At 45.8% G+C, this 14,459-nt stretch overlaps 1 protein-coding gene across 3 annotated transcripts in view; it reads left to right on the forward strand.

Moving 5' to 3' along the window:
- LOC118216202 (protein ELFN1-like) overlaps positions 1–14,459 on the forward strand; it is a 102,622-nt gene that overhangs the window by 58,785 nt on the left and 29,378 nt on the right. For 2 of the 3 annotated variants that reach the window (XM_035397276.1, XM_035397277.1), the window contains one exon: positions 12,198–12,256. The exons of the other annotated variant lie outside the window; for it this stretch is intronic. The gene's annotated coding sequence lies outside the window, so the exon portion shown is untranslated. The remainder of the gene's footprint in view (positions 1–12,197; positions 12,257–14,459) is intronic. 3 annotated transcript variants of the gene reach the window in all.

Genomic DNA, 14,459 nt, shown 5'->3' on the forward strand with positions numbered 1-14,459 from the left:
TTAAAATGGAGTTTTTTGAAAACCATTCATTTGATCATATTTGTGTTCCTGAAAGAAAGAATCGCAAACATGGTTGAGTTTGTAGAAGTCAGAAGGAGAGTTTCAGACAATTTTCCTGAATTAATTTATAGTTTAAATTAATTTGTAAGAAATTCAGCCTGGCTCTTTCTCTGTATAACTACGGTAACAATTGCATCACTTATTTGTTTGGAGCAATTGTATTTGAATGACTGGGTAATTACAGGTTTATACAGAGGTATGCTTGTACTGGTTGCTTTCCTTAACATTCAAGCATTGCATTTGATACATACATACATATCATATAGTCTGTCAGTCACTTCAATTAAAAGTCATAAAAGTTCAATTCACTGCTACCATCAAGTCCTGAGGCCTTTTCAAATATGTATTCATTATAAGAAAGACTTATTGTTTTTACATTCACATTTCAGCTAACGTATTTAATCTGTCTCGGTACCCTCGGCCAAATATAATTTTATGTTACCTGTCCAATACCATTCTCTGTTTTCATTGAAATTTCAATTCCAGAAACAATAATCCATGTGAAATATGCATATTTTTGCCAGTGTTTATAGCTCCTATTCAAAATACAGTGAAAGCCCTGCCATTCTTGTTCCTTTACAGTAGCCATTCAGCTTCATACCGAAACGTCAAAGCAGTTTTCAAAATGATGTATCCATGGTAACCGTTATGATGTCACCATACAGCTTGCTCATCTGTTTCAGTTTTGACGAGCAGAATCAGTGCCTCCTTCGATGCGTATTTGTCATTTGTGTCAAGTCCTTGACAGGTCTGGGTCATTTGATCATTTTAGATTTTGAGCGTTAGCAACAGGAAATGGCTTGCTTCGTGTTAGTGCAGAATTTTCTTTATGTGGCTCAAATGACTTCAATACCAGGCTTAAAAAAAAAAAAGAATAACTGAAAATCATATCCATGTCCATTGATGTGTAAATCCTTCATGTGCCCGTTTCCATCACATTTCGTAGGGGTGATGACTGACAAGCACACATTTTCTTTTCATTTTACTTCTTATTAAACCTTTATAAACCAAGTGCATCAACTAAAAACGAATTCTCTTGTCCAATGACGCAACGGGGGATCAATGTGGGTAGGCAATCCAAGGGACTGGGTAGGGAATGGTTAGGTGGTCACATTGGCTATATAGAGCCAGTGTTTGTGTGAATTTGTCCGAGTATCGGGATAATACTGAATAGTGAGGTCCTTGGTGATTCTCTCTCCTCGGTGGGTGGTTATACCCTGACCGCTCATTTGCTTCTGTCTGGTTGATTTAAATCTGTGTGCGTTTGGTTGTCCTGCGCTGGGCGGTGCGACCGCGGCAGGCTTCAGATGAAGGCCCGAGGCGGTGTTCTGCGGCGGCGCGATGTCAGGTGGACAGACATATGGCCAACGCCGCGAGATGGCGGGACCGGGGCCCGGCAGATAACACCTCAAGCTGGAAACAGCTCTAATGAGGGTTCTGTCCTTATTGTGTCAAGATGCTTCATCTTGAGATTTGTAAACTGAGTAAAATGCACGTAAACGCAAGGCTTCTCGATATGAGCACGACTGTCTTGTTCATGTTGGAAGTGTGTTATGTTTCGTTTTTGACTCCATAACAGTGGACCCACCAGTGGTAGGATATGACAGGATTGAAGTCGGCCAGTTTCCCTCAGGTTACTGCTACATTAGCTCCTCCCATTGACTCGCCGGGGGCCAATAGATTACCAGTCCTCATCAGTGAGTGAAACACTTGTCTTTCAAAAGGTGCCACATCTCCTCTGTAGTGCTGTGTGGCCGTTATGGTTTTAAACAGCCTGGCTCACAGGAGAGTGCACTGGAGGAGTTCACTTCAGCAGCAGAGCTCCTTGGTTGTGGGTGCGAGTTGATGTGGAGGGTTGATTGTTTTGACGTTTCTCTGGCATCTACAGAAGAAGAACAATGCCCGAGGGGGTGAAGGTGTGAGAATGATGAAATAGGGACTAGCTAGCTAACTTCCTTACCCCCTTCCACAAGCAAATGGACAACACTGACCAGCATCTGAAATGAGTGCACGGGGCCTGGAACTTTTCTGCTGAGTTAGATCCTGTATAAGTGAGAAACAGAGTTTTGTTTACATCCTGCTTCTTCTTAGGACAAACACTGCACTGAGCTATATGGTATTCCACAGCAGTAGCTGTGCGCAAACACCTCCCTCACATCTCAATGACCTACACCGACGAATGGAATTCAAAACACAGAAACCATCACCTGAAATGACTGGAACAGAAATGTAATACAAAACTTTTGTTGCTGAGATACTCGTTTATTAAATTGTTTTCACACGCACACACGCACACACACACACACACGTCACATACACACGTGTAACATAATGGTTGAGGGAACTGGCCTAGTGACTTCAAGGTTGCAGTTTACAGTGAGTTTACAGTCATTCCCATGTGGGGCACTGCCTTTGCTAAAGCTACTGCTTCAGTAAAATATTCAGCTGTATCTGAAATAATTTGTGGTGTAAGTTGCTCTGGATAATGTCCGCTAAATGGCATGATTGCAAATATATAGTAGACAGTATCATGTCCTCTCAGTGGTAGATACACTGCTTTTATGAATAACTGTACCAGCAGTATGCTAAATTGCCAGAGCCCTTGTTTTTCAATACATATTTTTAACAAGTGTAAGAGCTGTGTAACAATGTGTGCATACTCTCTGGTTGTACTCTGCCTACTGTTGAAGTTTCAGTGTGATTACAGAGGTATTAGGCTACGTATTACAGAATAGACTTTTGTGTTGTTTGCTCTCACACGGGTGTATAACTGAAACAAATGACCGAGCCATTCATTCTATGCTGTTATCCCTCTGTCCAGTTCAGTGTTCAGGCAATTCAGGTCAAGCGTGCGGCACTCAGATCTGACAGGGATTGGCAGTCGCGGTCTCCGTATCACAAGCCGGCGCATGCTAGCGTAGCGGCGGCGGCGTCCCCGTCCCCCGGCCCATTTCGTTCAGGCTCTGGCGTCCCGCGCGTGCTAACCGCTTCCAGCCGCCATCGCTCATACCCTCGAGCGGCAGCGCTCGGCTGCCTCCGGGCCCGTCCGTCGCGTCGGCCTCGCGTTCCCCCATTTTCCGCTCCGCGCGCTTGTCATTTGTCAGAGCGCGTTCATTCGTCACGGGGAAGGAGGGAGGCGCCAGTGTGACGGGACGGACAATAAGGCTTGGGTTTGGGTAATGAGCCGGCGTCGTCGGCTCAAATATGGAATTTGTCAGTTTTATTTGTGACCCACAGCCATCGCGCTCTTTGTGCTGCTCAGGCCAAGCGGCTGACATTAACTGGGGCTGGGCGTGGTTTTAGTACTCAAGGTGGAGGCTCCTTGGCAAGATGGGGATGCTGCTGGAAGTGGTGATGGTAGTGGCGGGCCAGCAGGGGGCAGCCTTCCCTTTTGACTCAGTGGAGCCATTTCCTGGCAACACAGAGCTGGAGTCTTTCCACAACATATTTAAGGGTCCCAGGTCACTGTGGTAAGCACAGATTCCACCGTTCTCGCTCAAAGGCTGCCAATTTGTTCCCCTGGCAACAAAATTCCCCCCCCCTCCTTTTGTCACCAAGGTCCATAATCATAAAGCGTCTTTGAGTAGGAGCACACTGATCTGGGATCAGTTTAGCCTTTTAGCACATAATGGAAAAGGTTAGGCATTTGACCAGGGAAAACTGACCCGAGATCACTGTTCCGACTCTGAAAGCTTTTATGAGTATGGCCCCAGGTCATTCCCCTGAAAGAGAAATGAGATCTTGGTTGACCTTTTTAACCGAATAAACCGGTGAAGGCATAGGACGGTAGAAGCACGTTAGCGCTTGCTAATGCTAATCTCGAACCTTCTGTCCGAATGGGCAGGTGCTCTCTGCCACATTTGTGTGCTAGGAAACCTGCCCGACGCACTTCCTAAATGAAACGATGTACTGTTTCTGGAGGAGGCACGGCGGCTCTCTCGAAACCATTAGCCCACCTGTGCCGCGCGGCCCTTTTATCTGTACGGCAGCGGAGGAGAAACACGGCGCAGCGTCTCAGCTCAGAGCTCCTATTAGCATACAGCCGCCGTGCTCGCAGAGAGCAGGGAAGATTAGAAGCGAAAGGAGAAGAAGGAGAAGAAAAAAAAGGCACAGCAGCGAAACCGATTTGACGCATCTGGAGCACGTGCCTTTTCTGCCTCCGAAGACCCCCGCTAATTGATTTCTGTCCCCTGTAGGGGACATGAGTCTGTGGTCTTAATCTCAGAAACCATATGCTCTACTGTGCTGGAACGTACACGGCAAGGGACATTCAATAAACATAACAAACGTATATGTATTTTTGAAAATATTTTCACTACAACATGTTTTTGTCATCCAAAAAAAAAACAAAGACATAAATACTTTTATTCTGCGGGGTCTCAGAAGGATGTGTGATCAAATCTTCAGCCCTCAGGTCGAATGCGTCTGATACGGAAAGTGGAGAGGTTGGTGCTTTGCTTGGACTCTCTCCAAGGTGCGTTGGATGTGTTGTTTATCACCGCCCTGCCTCTGCAGTGTGTGGCCATCGCGGTGTGCGGGATTATTTTTAATTCTGACTTGCTCAGTCGCTTTCCCCCTGTCGAGGTTTGTCATTCGAAGGCCGGTAAGGTGCTGCATACTGCTAAAAGGCACTGCGCCTACGCAACCTTACCGCAATGCCCACTTTATCTAACGTCTTCGGCTCCTCAGCCCAACCCTATAGGGGGGCAGCACCATGGTCTGTGGTGGCTGGGGGGGGGGAGGGGATTACAGAGAAACACGTGACGGCAAAGATTTAATGACCGGGAGCTGTTTTGTTTTTAGTGCTCTGCCGAACGTAAATGAATTGCACTGGGCTGTGGTCCTAGACTGTGCCCGTAGAAAAGCAGCCCTTTCTATGCCGCTCGTGAAGCACGCGTGTGCGTGACAAAGGCAGTCAGCAGCCCCCGCTGTTCGATTAACTGAATTGACTCCTCTTAATTTGATTTGACTCAATGCAGACGCCACTCAAATCGCTCATGGAAAGCTACAGCCCACGTTGAATTCAGAGCAGGTACTGTATGGTGTATCCACAGCAGCTGGGGCCGGTCCAAATCAGTCCTTGAAGCCCGGTGGGGTGGTTTCGCGCTCATTCCATCTGAGCTTGTTAATTAATTGAATCGCGGAGCTCTTCGAACGGATTAGCGCCGACCCCCGTTTCCCCAATTCTCTGACCCCCCGGGTTCATAAAGAGACCTCACGGAAAATCTACGGGAGTGCGTCGCGGGCCCCCCCGTCCCGCACCGCACTGAAATGGTGGAAGGAGGCGGGTGGGGGAAGGGGGGGGTAGGCGTGCCGCTTTGTTCAACGAGCATTATTAATGACGCCGGGGCCGGGCTATCGCAGCGCTGATGGTTCAAACGGAGCGCGGGGTCGTTTAACGGCCGTTTCCTTAATTGCGTTTCCTTCCTCCGCGACCTCGCGGCGAGACGGATGAGGCTCGTTGTGGCCCTCGCAGGGGGACGCGCGCGCGTCTATTTGTCAAAAGGGTTAGTGGCGCGGTACCGTACCGCGTGATCGATCGAGGGGGAGACCATTTTGCGGCTCGTACCCGCGGCCGGCGGGGAAGGTGTTGCGCGTGTCGCGCATTTTCGCACAGGTGGAGTTGTGCCTGGGTCTGCGACCGAGGGGGCGGGTTCGGGCAGAGGATGCGTATTTGTCAAACGGCGGCTCTTTCTCAGGCTCGTTCTGCAGAGTCAAAAATCATAGCGGTGCGGCTCTGGCTCAAGGCCCAATTGGGGAAGGGAGCGGGCGGGGTGGGGGGGGGGGGGTGGTGATCTCCCGACAGGCCGCAAGGGCCTCCTCGTTGGTCTTTACGCCTCGTCTCATCCCCTTTTATGTCGCCGAGGTTTCGAACGCAGAGCGATGGCAAGGAGCCGGCTTTGGGTGACCCTCAAGACGGTCGCGAAGCCCGTAGTCAAGGAGACGCTTCCGAGTGTACAGGCGCGTAGAAAAAAAATATAAAAAAAGGATTTGTCCATCGTCTGTTTCTCACCGTCTCGCTCAAATTCTTCTTCTGAGAATACTGAGCAGCAAATCTGCTTGATTGCTCCTCTGGAAAACGTGCATCGGAAGAAGCAACACTTAACACTGTCGAATGGTGTTCTGTTTTCCAGCAGATGCAACAGTTTTATTATTAACCGGTTACCCTGTTTTTTTTTTCCTTTCTAAATTCGTTTTATAGGTGTCATGTTATTTTCACTCATCTTCCTCTAAATTGCATGGGTCAAACATAGTCTCGTTGTACTATGAATTTTATTCAATATGGTTTTAAGGATAATTATTCTTTTTTGTTCTTCTGTTCTTTTCGTAAGTGTGTCAGAAAATCTGGACCAATGCCATTATGTGGAACACAGATAATTACCTTCAGGTGCATTCTACAGTGCAGTCCATAAGTATTTAGGCAGTGACACAATTATTATTATTTTTTTGTTCTGTACTCCAGCACATTGAATTTGAAATTGAACAATGAATAATGAGGTTAGCGTACGGACTGTCAGCTTTAATTTGAGGGTATTTACGTCCAAATTGGGTGAACCATGCAGGAATTCTATCCCATTTTATGCATAGATCTTTCATTTTAAGGGACCAAAAGTAACTCAATTGGACATGCAGATCCAAAACAATTAAAATCGTGTCACTGTCCAAATACTTTGACTGCACTGTACATGAGAGAAAGTAACACTTTTTCCTTCAGCAAATCACCATCCTGTGAAAATATTGTTACTTGTCACTATTAGTTTTCTCATTATTTTACAAGCGTATTCCCATTCACTTGACAAAAATCAAAAATGAGTTGTGCGTACAGGTACTCAATGCATGGTATGGCACGTGTCATGTGCGGACAAGAAACAGAATTTCCCAATTTTGAGGTCTTGTAATGAGGATGTAATGTCACGTTACCTACGCCTTGTGTATTCACGTAGAGGTGTAAGAGATTAGACTGAAATAGTACTACACTGCTCAAGCAAAGGGGATCAGGGCCTGTTTTCACCGTATTCTGATTGGCTGTTCATTAGAATGCGCCGCATTTGGGATTAAATCCCTGGTTGCCGTGCACGGTTCACGCCTGTGTATTTCCTAGCAGGCAGAACTAAGAATATAAGTCTGACGAAGCCCAAGGGCCAGATTTAGACACTCCATAATCTCCTCTAATGCTGCAGGTGAAAGGTGGCTCCAGCATTTGTCTCCGTGTTTTTCTTTCTCCGTTCCAGACAAAATGGCCCCCAGACGGTATATAACCAATGCATTTTCTGGCACATATTATATATTCTGAAATTAAACATTGCGGCGGTGGACTTTGTCAAGTTGCTGAACATCTTTAATGGGTGCAGCATGCGGACGCCTGTTTTAAGGACAAATCAATCAAATGTAGGTTGTCTGCTTGGTGGGCAGCCATTAATAATATCAGATACTGCAATGGAGAGCAATTGGCCTTTATTTTTACGGTGACTCGGCAGTGCCGCCGTTTGAAATTGAATAGTGAGTTTCTTTACCCATCCGCACAGCCGAACCAACCCGTTCTGCATTGACTCACTCGGTGGAGGAGGGATTGCGGTACTCCAGACGAGGGATAAGTGCCATCTAGTGGCAAATGAACTTCAGTGGTCCTTGGTTTGTTCTCGTCACGCAAACAGCCTGGCCGTCTGGAATCCCTGACCCCGAAACTCCCGCTCCACACCTTCGTTGAGGAGAGTACCAATAGAGGTGTATTCTTCAGCCTCATAAGAAACACTCCTCAGTACTACAAGAGAGAACCAGGACCAGACAATTGTTTGTTTCGATGAAGAAATAGGCCTCCCATGTGTGCATTCATTTTTATCAATCTGATGTCCTTGAAATCAAACCTTTAATAAAAAAAAAAATTAAGGCTTGCCGTTGCCTCCAACTGCATGTGAGCCCTTGCCTATGCTGTACATTGATAAGGAACTCTACAAATTGCAAAAATCCATTATCAATATCTTGTATGAATTTGTTCGCCAAATAGTCTATAAGTAGTTTTATCTATTTACAGTACACATTGATCGTGATTGCTTCAAAATGTGTCGTCATCTTTGACTTACAAGTGATTTGAACTGATACATTGCTTTGCAATTTATAAGAGTTTTATAATTCTGATGAACTTGCCAAAATTTCATTGCGAGTCAATGTTAAGGACAAAAATGAGTTGAATTAAGGCCAACCCTATTTTCCTTTGAAGTCAGCAAGTTTGTACATTTTCGCTGGATTTCAGCAACTGCAGAATCTATAAATATGTAGCGTGTTCACCTGTTGCTCAAAGCAAAGCACGCTGGTGTTAAATGGAATAGAATTCCACATCTGATCGCCCAAACTGAAGTTGTGCTTGACTAAGGAGACATGCTCCTGGAAGTCGCAGTCGCCAATAGATGAAGAACACAGGTCACGCTTATAGACTCACAGGTCATGTGGTAGTCTCGCAGTGAATTGATGTGTTCACGTTACATGGATTGCAAATTTTCAGTTCCTTTTAACCTACACAGTGAGATACACAGTGTCAAATCCACCTTTACAGAGTACATACGGTCCCTTTTGGGCTCATACGTACTCTGTTATAACTGAATTAACACTGAACATTTCACACATTTAATTTGTACAATTTATATAGTGGGAATTACTGAATAATTTAACAAAGTGGCCATTTCTTGGGAAGAGCAGCAGATGCCTGCAAACAGTTTAAGCCGGGGACAGAACCCATGACTGTTTTCAGTTCAGCATCTGCAAATACGTCTGGCTGACTGGGCCGAGTTATCTTTTGTTAGGCGAGATTGCTTGTGGTCAGGAGGGCATTAACTGCATGGGCATGCTGTTTGGGGGGGCGGGGGATGGGTGGGTGGTGGGGGGGTTGTAGACGACTTGCAAATGGCTTCTCGCCGCAGGACCAACTGTATGGTGTCAGCAGAATATCGGCTGGGGGATGCTGGGCTTAAATTGACGCGCGTTTCTGTAGTCTGGGTATTTCATTTTCTGAATTCGGGGAGTAATACCAGTCCCCCCGCAGCATTAAAATAAATCAATTTGAATTACCGAACAAAAACTTCCCTGCTTGCATTTGCTTTATCTTCTCGCGAAGAAATAAAAGGTCCATATTTTTTATGTCGGATCGAACTCAGACGGTGCGCAAAAGAGTTGGCTCGGTGCCTAATGGTGATTGGCTGGAATGTGATTTTGACGGATGCGATTGGAGAACGCCAATTGGCCAAACTGACATTGCGCTTGACTAAGGAGACATGCTCCTGTGAGGCACAGTAGTCAATACGTGAAGAACAGAAGCTGTGCTTATAGACTTATAGACTTACTGTACACCTTGTTGACACAAGCTTACTTATGAGCGGTGCCAGACAATTTAAAAGCCTGTCACTTTTCAGACATACTCTGCGGGGGGAGGGGGGTCAGGAGGGAGGAATGTCTATCAATCCTTGTGGGGGAGACATCCGACTGACCGGTAGTTCCTTTGTGGAGGTGTGTGGGGGGGTGTTGGGGAGAGAATGATGAAGTGTCAGATAGACCTGTCTGATAAGAGCTGGGTCTGACGCCTGTCAAATATTAATGAGACTCAACTTTGATATGGCCCCAAGATCCTGCCCCCCCCCCCCTTTCCCCCTACCCCCACCAACCTCCACCCCCACCCCCCACCCCCTCCCCACACCCATGACATGGATAGCGTGGATTTGTTGAGTCGCCTGCGGTTAATTCTGGAGTCACGCATGTGCGTTTACTTGTGTGTGTGTGTGTGTGTGTGTGTTTGTATAAACGGTTAGTGTTTGTGTGAGCGCGCACAGTACGTTTTATATGTGTGCATACAGAACGTGTCGCGTGTGTGCGCGATCGAGGCGCGACGTAGAATCCTCCGCCATTTTCGCCCGACCGCCGGAGACATCGCGTCTCTGATGAGAACGCCATTCTGCAAGGCCGCCTTGAAAGCCACGGGACTCGGCTGCGTTCGAAGGCCAGATGACCCACTTTCTTTCAGGCGGAGGTGGAACAAAGACCGCGCCAATGCCCACTAGACCCAGCTCAAGTGGAATAACTGAAGACATCACATCCGCGCGCGTTCGTCGGCTACGTTGAAGACCGCATTAACGGCTATATCAAGGAGACATTATTAATCAAATGCATCTCCTCGCAGGCCTGTTGCAGATCTTTCGAAGGATGTTCGGGGATCTCAGCCGCAAATTATATTGTGAACATAAAGATGTGCTCCTTGACACGTGAGCCAAGGAACACCTATACCCCGATTGATCCTGTGAACGTTTCCATACATTACTTCGGCAGTTCGATTCGCTTTAGGGCTATGCAATAAACTGCGGTTTCCTTTAGGGTTGCAAAGGTCAAATGAGCAGTCTATATTCTCAGCAATGGCCTTGCATGTTTATGCGTGCTGCGAGTGCAATCACTGCTGGTGGGTAGGTATGTGATCGGGGCTCAAATGTAAATGAAATTCCTCTTCTCTCGGCCGTGCGGGGTTGTATTGAATCAGAACGCACTGTGTTTTGTCCTCAAGCACCAATTTAAAAACGAGCGTTTATGTCTTTTTTATTTTTATTAATTCATTTTTTACGGAGCGCTTTGAGTTAATAAAAACAAAAAAAAAAACAAATAGAAATAACCGAACGCATAAAACTCGAAGGGCTCTTTAAACGAACAGAGGAAAAAGCAAATAGATTATTAAACCTCTGCTTTGCGTGTGCACTGGTAGTTTCCAATGAACGCGTAACAAAATTAAAATGTGGTTCCGTTAAGCAGGTTAGTCTCTTAATTACTGCGATGCCTGGAGCAGGTATTAATCAAGCGCTTCTTTATCAGGTGTGTCGGTCACCGTGAGAACAGCCGGCAGGAGCGCTTCGCTGCGGTTGGACGTGCGCGAGCAGACGCTGCCAATCAGGGCTAAGGGATGAGCTCCTGCGAGGATAGATCTGCGTGGGCACGGGCTGAGGTGTCCCCGGGAAACGGGGGGAGGCGGGGGGGGGGGGGGGGGGGGAGCGTAACAGCTGCAGCTGGTGGGAGGGGTCAGGAGGGCGATGAGTCACCGTCTCCGCAGCGACAGGGCCGCTGTGGATCCGGCAAGCCGGTGATCGGGGGGACGACCCCGCAGCCCTTCGCCAGACGAGAGGCGCGCAGCGGCGGGAAAAGCGCCTGGGCGGGTTTCCAAACGCGTGCACCGGCGGCGGGTTCGAGAATTCCGGGCCGTTAGGAGTCGCCATTTCCGCCTCCTCTGAGGATTGGGGGAAAAGCGATCTCGGAAACCCGCCCGCCCTCTCGAAATGACCCGCTCTCGCAGGCCAGCGAGTCTCCCGGGAGCTTGGGCGCCGGCGATGAAAATGCAGGGGGCCGAGTTCCGTCGAGGAGCTCCGTCGGAAAGCGTAGCTACCGTTACGATTCCTATAGCAGCCGGAACTTTGAAGAGGCGTAGAGACCCTCTGGACTGCACCGGTTCCTGTATACCGACCGAGCGTCAGACTCGCTGGTGCCTCCCAGTCCTCCTCATCGGAGCATTCCCCGCACGTCTGCCCTAACACTACCGGTTACGTCAACGTCACCGGGCCACCCGCGCACCATTCATCTGCTCAGTCTTCTGCTGTGCTGCCCCCTCCCTCCCTCCCTCCCTCCAAAAAAAAAAAAAAAAAATCACCCTCCCCATTTCCTGCCGCTCCCAATCCCCCTTGTTCATGACGGATGGAAAAGAGGAACTCTCATTTTTCTCCCCCCCCCACACTCGCTCCATCACACCGTTCCTTCCCTCCACACGACTCCATGATTAAATGGCGTTCATTCTTTCTCTCCCTCGTAAAAGACAGTCTGGTGATAACCAGCATTAACTCACCCGCCTGCATTTATGAATAAAATTTGCAGGTCATTGTTAAGGACAAACATTGACTGAACGTTGACTGCGGTGCCGCATGAATTGTCTAGCACAAACCAAAATACCCTTACCACTCCCCGCCCCATATGGTCTCGTTTTTTTGCCTTTAATTACTCGTTTTTCAGTCTACGGTTGTCTGAATTTGCTCTGTGATAGGGCTATACCAATTTGTTCTTCAGTAATTCTTGTTTTTTTTCCCCTCTTCCTCTGACAACTTCTGAACTGTGAATGCACCCAGCTAAGACTTTTCACCACGGAAACCGAAGGCAAGCTGGCATGCTATTCCCTTCAACACAAGTAAGAAACTTCTCCCCCCCCCACACTTTCAATTCTCACGTTCATAGTTCATTTGTTAACTCGACAACCATGGAAATTAAAGCCCTCGGAATATGTGAATATATTACATTTCTTCTGTAGTGTCTCCTCCTTCACTGGCAGGTGTTACAATGGTTTGTTTTCCTTTTCCCTCATACGGTCGATTTTATTTATTAATTATTATTATTATTTTTTCCTTGTTTAAATCAGGCATCGTACACCGGTTGTCAATCACCTTTGGATAAATCAATCTATTGAAATGGTATTTAGAATACTCAATTGCTCTGTCAAATTGCAGCATGTCTCTGACAGGTCATTCTTGTAAGACTGCGAAAGACACCATGCTTCCCCTTTCATGTATAGACATCATTTAAAGATTTTCTATGATTGCAGAAGGCCACAGTAGTTAATCCGATGTACTCACTTCTAACCATTTTCTCCCAGTACCCTATATTTGGTGTTTTAACAAATAAGATATTGTTTGAGAGTTTTGATTATGCATTTCCTGTTTGTGAGTCTGTCTTAGGCAGAGTAGCAATAGCATTAATGCTGTTACAATGTAGTAGTTCACTTTTGTGTTGATTTATATGACATGTTAGCCTCATTAACCTCTTACATTGTGTTCACAGATACAGCAGCCTTCAAAGGTTGTTCAATTTCACATTTTACATTACACTTACACAAGAAAACACATGAAAAGTAAAATATTTATTATGCAATGCATTTTGTAAGACTTCATTAGTGTTGTGTTTATTGAAAAACAAAAAAAAAACAAATATGTTCAGCATGTAATTGGTTAATTGTTACATTTACATAATTCCATTTAATTGTACTGCCATAATGTTGTACATTACCATATGTTAATAACATTTTGTTTTACACAATAGTGGAAAACATGTATATGGAATTGTCTTCTGCATCTGATTATAATTCAGACATTTTTAATGCGAGGGCGAGGTCAGTCTCATTTACTGTAGCTTGGCCTCGGTAGGTCAGAAAAATAAAAATCATTAAAGATTTATGCCCTTTGAATCTGAACATGAGAAGAATAAGAAACGGCAGGCCTCACTGAACATGCCCAGCAAAGTTCTCTGCGTTAAATTAACTTAGAGAGTTTATGAGGTCAATAGGGACTAAATGTGCTCCGAGTTGATTTTTAAAACAGAAGATTTTAGAAAAAAAAGTTAAAACACTTCACTGAATATTGCACGCAAGATTGATTATCAAGTGCAGCAGCTATTCACAGTGTCAAAATCTTATGCAATCTCTCTGTCAAACTCTCCAAAATTAAGATAAAGCACACAGCATAACCAAACTCATTCTACATTAATAGCCAGGTCTGCCTACTCCTCCACCTCAAATTCTTACAGGAAAGTCAAGTCTGAGCAGAAGCCGAACCCAGCATTAATGCCATTTAAACCAGGGGTCTCAAACACAGATCCCAGAGGGCCATTGTGTCGGTTTTGGTTTTTATATATCCTGCATTCAAGTGATTAATTTGCATAATTGATTGGATAAATAGTCTGCACACCTGGTTTCTAAGGTCTAAATTGGCTGCTGATTGAAATCACAAAAACCAGCAGTGACTGCAGCCCTCCAGGACTGGAGTTTGAGACCCCCTGGCTTTAGTACATCCTGTCCAGCAACCATGCTCTCAGATCAGGATTCAGGTCTTCCCAAAAAAAGCTGGGAAACTAAACTGAAAACCACTTAAAACAGAAGAGCAGGATTATATGTATATATAAAACATACAAATCACATCACCGCTGTTGCAATATAAACACTGCTGCTCCTTCATGTGCCTTTACTTCATAACCAAATTATGAATGACGGATTTGTTTTGGGCAGAATAAGGGGGAACACATTTTCGACTTTATATAGTGCATGCTTTGTTTACTGAGCCAAAGTAGTGGTGATGGAATATAGATATTTGTCATATGATTTATGCTTCAATGAATATGTTAAGAATTGGTTGTTGACATGATCTAAAGATATTTTTCTCATTTTTTTCCCCTTACTTTTGCCTGAAACTGATGGAGAAAGTGAGTGGTACTGTCCACTGAATTATAAAAGTGCAAGGTGCTAGGGTTTTTTTCCCCAGTAAGCCCTAGAAAAGCCTGTTTGGCATAACACTTTGCTAATGATTTTTCTAGGTGCAACCAGTCATATCAACCTGTTTTTCCAA

The sequence above is a fragment of the Anguilla anguilla genome, chromosome 17 (assembly GCF_013347855.1).
Source record: "Anguilla anguilla isolate fAngAng1 chromosome 17, fAngAng1.pri, whole genome shotgun sequence".
NCBI lineage: Eukaryota > Metazoa > Chordata > Actinopteri > Anguilliformes > Anguillidae > Anguilla > Anguilla anguilla.